At 42.2% G+C, this 6,550-nt stretch overlaps 1 pseudogene; it reads right to left on the bottom strand.

Moving 5' to 3' along the window:
* Window positions 1-4,549: 4,549 nt before the first annotated feature.
* LOC125913452 (MICOS complex subunit MIC26-like) lies at window positions 4,550-5,156 on the bottom strand (annotated as a pseudogene).
* Between the last annotated feature and the right edge of the window lie 1,394 nt (window positions 5,157-6,550).

Raw genomic sequence — 6,550 nt, 5'->3', positions numbered from 1 at the left:
TGTGTGTGTGTGTGTGTGTGCATGTGCACACATATATGTGGACCATAACAACCTGATTATAAAATTTGTACAAAAATGGTCAAGAATAGCTAGGACTGTATTTAAAGAGACAGGCAGGAGGACTTGCTCTATTGAATATATGCCAATAAGGTATAAAAGCTACTGATAAGGTGCTGATATTGGCTAACACATAAAGAAATAGACTCATAGGGGCACCTGGGTGGCTCAGTCGGTTGAGCGTCCGACTTCAGCTCAGGTCACGATCTCACGGTTCGTGAGTTCGAGCCCCGCGTCAGGCTCTGGGCTGATGGCTCAGAGCCTGGAGCCTGCTTCCGATTCTGTGTCTCCCTCTCTCTCTGCCCCTCCCCCATTCATGCTCTGTCTCTCTCTGTCTCAAAAATAAATAAACATTAAAAAAAAAAGAAATAGATTCATAGAACAAGAGAGAAAACACAGAAATACACACACACACACACACACACACACACACACGCACATTTGCATTAAGACAAAGAATGTGGGGGTACCTGGGTGGCTCAGTAGGTTGAGCATCCAACTCTTGATTTCAGCCCAGGTCATGATCCCAGAGTTGTGGGATTGAGCCCCACATCAGGTTCTGCACTGGGCATGGAGCCTGCTTTAGATTCTCTTTCTCTCCCTCTGCCCATCTCCCCCACTTGCACGCCCTCTCTCTCTTAAAAAAAAAAAAAGACAAAGAATGTGGAAGTAGAAAAATGACAATGTAGAAGAACCCAGCTTCCATGATCCCCCTCAAAGAACCACAATTGGACAGCTATCCATTAAAAAAAACAAAAACAAAAACAACTAATCATTTCTGGAAGACCTCCAGAGTCCACCTAAGAAGTTTAAGCAACACAGTGAAACAAACAAACAAAAAACTTGAAAGAGAAAGCAGACATCTTCATTTTGTCTTCATCATCCCATCCCACAAGCCAGCACTGTTCAGCACCAACAACTAACTTCCCAGCTAGAAAGAGTTCTCCCCAGGAAAGCAATACTGAAGCGAGTGACCAGCTTCCCCAGTCTCTCAGGGCACTGTGCAAAGGTCCCACTCTGTTTTCACCCCAGCCAGACTGGCAAAGCTGAGACACAGAGAGTTGGTTAGGAAGAAGAAAGAAAAGCAGAAGCTATTATTAACAGATGCACAGTGAGAATAATTGCAGTTCAGAAAGACCTGCTCTGCAGACAAACTCAGCACATTTTGCCACCAACAAAGCCAATGGCCAGCACAACCACCACAGACCCAGGTTTTTCCAGTTTTCTGTCCCATAAATATTCATGTTTGCTAAAGCCAGCCATATGAGTCTCTCTTTGCTCCCTTCCACTTCCTTGTTGGATCCCCGGAAGCACGCCAACAGTCATCCAAGCCCTCTATGGCTGTAAGAGTGGAAGATGACACTCTAGATTCCCCCCACTGACCCTCACTGCCATGCTCATGTTCATGCTTATGCTCATGCTCACAGCCCCTCCAGCTGTGCACCTCCACACACTTGCCTATCACCCACCTCCACTATAGCACACATGCCCCAGGGAAAAGTGTACAGCCACAGGTGAGCACACCAACAACCAAGGACTTCACAGCTGCTTGTGAGCCCAGATCAGTTCTGACTTCTGTCTCCAGCCAGCATTACTGTGCCCACCTGTTGCAAGTCCCTCCAGTTATGCATCTGGATGCCCCCAGTCCAGCACCCCCCATCATCAACCTCCATTGCAATACACGCACCCAGATGGAAAGCATACAGCCACAGGAGCACATGCGAGTAGCCAGGGCCTCTACAGCTACCAGTAAGTCCATAGTTGACCTCGGCTCTTGCCACTTGCTTTGGCCTCCATCACCACGTGTGTCTCTGCAAATGGCTCCTGCCACTACATAGGAACCAGAAGCTGGCCTCTGCAGCCAAGTGTGTGCACACCGCTGGCTCTAGCCACCACTGCTGCTTACCCTGGTCCCTAGCTACTGGATTTGGAGATGCTGCTGAGGACCCCCAACGGCCCTTACAGCTACTGCAGCCCTCCTGTAGTGTTAGCCAAGGACCATACAATTGTCAATGCTGTGAAGTCCACTGGCCTGAACCGAAGATTATCATGTCCCCCAGAACCCAGTGCCACCACATATCCACACACTTGGCACCCTGTACCCTAGATCCATGATCCAGCATGCCCTCACACATGAGTGAAGGTTTCCTTTAAAGTCTGGAAGTCCATAAAGTCTGAAAGAGGTGACTGCTTTTTCAAATGTACAAGCACACATGCAAGACTATAGGGATCATGAAGAATCAGGGAAACATGACTCCACCAAAGGAGTCTCCAGTAAATCTCCAGTACTTGGCCCCAAAGAAATGAAGATCCAGAAATTACCTTACAAAAATATTCAAGTTATTTGTTCCACATACGGGCAGAGATCTACAAAAGAACAGAGATAATTTAATAACATCAGGGAAGCAATACAAGAACAAAATTAGAAGTTCAACAAAGAAATAGAAAACACAACAAAAACCAGACAGATAATGGAATAGAATAGAAAAGTAGGAAATGAACCCATAACTGTATGGTCAATTAATCTTTGACAAACAGGGAAGAATATCCAATGAGAAAAACACAGTCTCTTCAACAAAAGATGTTGGGAAAACTGGACAGCAACATGCAAACAAATAAATCTGGACCCCTTTTATACACCATACACAAAAATAAATTCAAAATAGATGAAAGGCCTAAATGTGAAGCAGGAAACCATTAAAATCCTAGAGGGGAACACAGGCAGTAACCTCTGTGACCTCAGCTGTGGCAACTTCTTACTAGGTATGTCTCCTGAGGCAAGGGAAATGAAAGCAAAAATAAACTATTGGGACGTCATCAAAATAAAAAGCTCCTAAAAAGCGAAGGAAACAATCAACAAAACTGAAAGGCAACCTACAGAATGGGAGAAGATATTTGCAAATGACATATCTGATAAACGGTTAGTATCCAAAATATATAAAGAACTTATAAAACTCAACACCCAAAAACAAATAATTTGGTAAAAATGGGCAGAAGACATGAATAGACATTTTTCCAAAGTGCACATCGAGATGGCCAACAGACACATGAAAAGATGCTCAACATCACTCATCATCAGGGAAATATAAATCAGAACTATCATGAGATATCACCTCACACCTGTCAGAATGGCGAAAATCAACAACACAAGAAGCAGATGTTAGCAAGGATGTAGAAAAAGGGGGTTCCTCTGTTGGTACAAATGCAAACTGGTGCAGCCACTGTGGAAAACAGGATGCAGGTTCTTCACAAAGATAAAACCAGAACTACCCTATGATCCAGCACTTGTACTATTATGTATTTACCCAAAGAATACAAAAATTCTAGTTCAAAGGGATACACACCCCCCCCCAATGTTTGTAGCAGTAGTATCGATAAAAGCAAAATTATGGAAAATGCTCAAATGTCCAATGGCTGACGAATGGATAAAGAAGTAGTGTATATATACAATGGAATATTACTAAGCCTTCAAAAAGAATGAAATCTCGCCATTTGCAATGATGTGAATGAAGCTAGAGTGTATCAAGCTAAGTGAAATAAGTCAGTGGGGAAAGACAAACACCATATGATTTTATTTACATGTGGAATTGAAGAAACAAAACAAACAATTATAAGGGAAGAAAAGAGAGGAAAACCACGAAACAGACTCTTATCTATGGGAAGAAACTGATGGTTACTAGAGAGGAGGTAGGTGGGGGGATGGGGAAAATCGGTGATGGTGATTAAGGAGTGCACTTGTGATGAGCATTAAGTGTCATGTGTAAGTGTTGAATCACTGTTTTTAACACCTGACACTAATATTACATGTATGGTAACTAAGTGGAATTTAAACAAAAACTTCATATGAATATAAAAAATAACATAAAAGGCATAGCAAAAGGAGTAAAAAGGTAGAGTTTTCACATAAAAATTTGTAAATTATCTACACACTTCTGGAAAAGATTCTACTTTACTATTAATTTTTTTTAAATGTTTATTTTTGAGAGACAGAGCATGGGGGAGGGGCAGAGACGGAGGGACACAAAGAGTCTGAAGCGGGCTCTGTGCTGACAGCAGAGAGCCGGATGTAGGGCTCAAACTCATGAAGTGTGAGATCATGACCTGAGCCTAAGTCAGATGCTTAACCAACTGAGCCACCCAGGCACCCCCTTTTTTTAAATTAATTTTTAAGTATAGATTAAATAGCTATAAGCACAGAACTATAACAAACTATGGTTAAAATGTTATATATCTTCTACTTAAATGAGAATTTTTAAAAATGATAAAATTGTCTGAGATATGATAAAAGAGCTCTCATATATTATTATTAAAAATCCAATATAAGCAATATTATGTCTGTCTTATGTCTTCGGTGGTGACCCAAGATAACGAGAGGCCTAGCGTTTTTCCCGAAGAAAGCCAATTTACTACATTTAGTACTGACTTCTCTGCCATTTTTCTGTTAAAATACTGGTTTACTACACGGATTAAAATGGGCAGAGCATTGAGCATTCTATTTATTTCCAGGTGAATTCTTCACATTTCCTGTCTTTTGAAAGTTCACCTCCACAAATTTTCTGTGACTATGTATCCTTGTAAATCCCAGTCATATAATTTCTTCCCACTGCCCTGGACAAATACAATGGCTTGTTGTGGATAATAAAAAGAGGCAGCTAATCCCATGAACCCAGGTGGATACACTGGCTTCTTTATTTTTGAACCTCTAGCCAAAAGAAGTTAAACAATGCCAGCAAAACCAATAACACCAAGTCTTGGAAAAAATCCAGGAGGTGCATTTGGGAGATATTTATACCTGTCTGGGATGTCTAACCCCCACTGAACCAAGCTCTGCATCTTGGGCTTAGTTTGTGAGTACATTTCCTGACACCACCTTGAATATGGCTTACCATAATGTCAGAGATGTGAGATGCTTTCTTCAAGATGGGTCCTTTGGCTCCTCTACATATTTAGATCGACCCTCGGAAATGGAGTAGAGTGAAAGCTCCTTAACCTTCATGGCAGTTTTGTGAAGTGAGTCCTTGTTAGGTGATGCATAGACTTTGACGGTGTGCACACTTAAGGCTGGCTGGTCCCACAGAACTCTGAATTACCTTGAACATGTTGTTGGCAGAGGTGGCTCTGGCTCACACATAGCAATAGTTCCTTTAAATGTAAATAGACTAAATTCTCCAATTAAAAGACATAGGGTTCCTGGGTGGATAAAGAACAAGACACATCTATATACTGCCTGCAAGAGGCTTACTTCAGAAGTCAGGACACACACAGACTGAAAGTGAAGGGATGGAAACAAAAAAAAAACTGGTGTAGCTATAGTCATATCAATGACATAGGCAGACAGAGAAAGACAAATACCATATGACTTCATTTATATGTGAAATATAAAAAAATAAAACAAAACAAAACTTCTAATTATAGATACAGAAAGCAGATTGGTGTTTGCTAGAGGGGAGTTGCTTGGTGGTGGGGAGGGCAAAATGGGTAGAGAATTTAATAAGTACAAAATTCCAGCTGTAAAATAAATAATGGGGATGTAGTATACAGCATGAGAAATATGATCAATAATATTGTATTAACTTTGTGAATGACAAGGCACCTGTTGTAGTGACCATTTTGCAATGTATATGACTATCAAATGACTTATGTTGTACACCTGAAATTAATATAATATCATCTGTCAGTTATACTCCAATAAATGTTTTTAAAAAGAACAATGTAAGGGCAGGACAGATGCTGGGAAGTTGCTGAAGTAGTAGGACCCAATGTTCATTCCATCCCACATTGACAACTAGATATCTGAGTGAATAAACAAAAGAGCGATCTGAAGACTCAGAAAAAAATTCCACAACTACATGTAGAAAAGAAACCGTATTGGAGAGTTTAGGAAGAGCAGAAACAGTGGTCAGAAGTTGCCCCCAGGAGTGAGGAAGCTGCAGGCACAAAGATGGAAAACATCAAGGAACCCACACAGGGAAAATGAATCGCCATAACGTCTGGCTTTGAAAACTAGAAAGGGCTGAGCTCTGTGTTTGTATAACCTGTGGGTTTTGGAGCCTGGAGTTTTAAATGGCTGCTGACTCAGCACCGGGCAAACCAGGAGGCCTAATGATGGCTGGGTCCCCACTCTTAAAGAGACAACAGCCACAGGAGAAGCAACAGAATCAACAGTTTTCACAGCGCCTGGGGAAAATATAAGGAAGATCCATTTATAACGATTTTAGAGCATGCTAGGGGTCTTCTCCAGGAACAATGCAGCTGGCAGGTGCCATTTCCCTCCCCTGCACCCAGCATAAATGCAGAGCCACCTGCCATAGGTGGTGCTGCACAGACAATTGCTACCTAATCTGCTAGCAGTGTGCCTAACTCAGAATGAGTTTGGGGCCCTCCTGCAAGCATCCTCAAGCCCACGTGGGTTCCAGAGGCCACTACCCGTTCAGTGGCGGTGGTGACCGCCCGGCGGCCAGTGAGCAGGAGTTTGGAGACAGAAATAGATCAC

The sequence above is a fragment of the Panthera uncia genome (genome assembly GCF_023721935.1).
Source record: "Panthera uncia isolate 11264 chromosome C1 unlocalized genomic scaffold, Puncia_PCG_1.0 HiC_scaffold_4, whole genome shotgun sequence".
Classification (NCBI taxonomy): Eukaryota; Metazoa; Chordata; class Mammalia; order Carnivora; family Felidae; genus Panthera; species Panthera uncia.
Note: the sequence above shows the minus strand (reverse complement) of the source record. Positions and strands in the feature narration are given on the sequence as shown.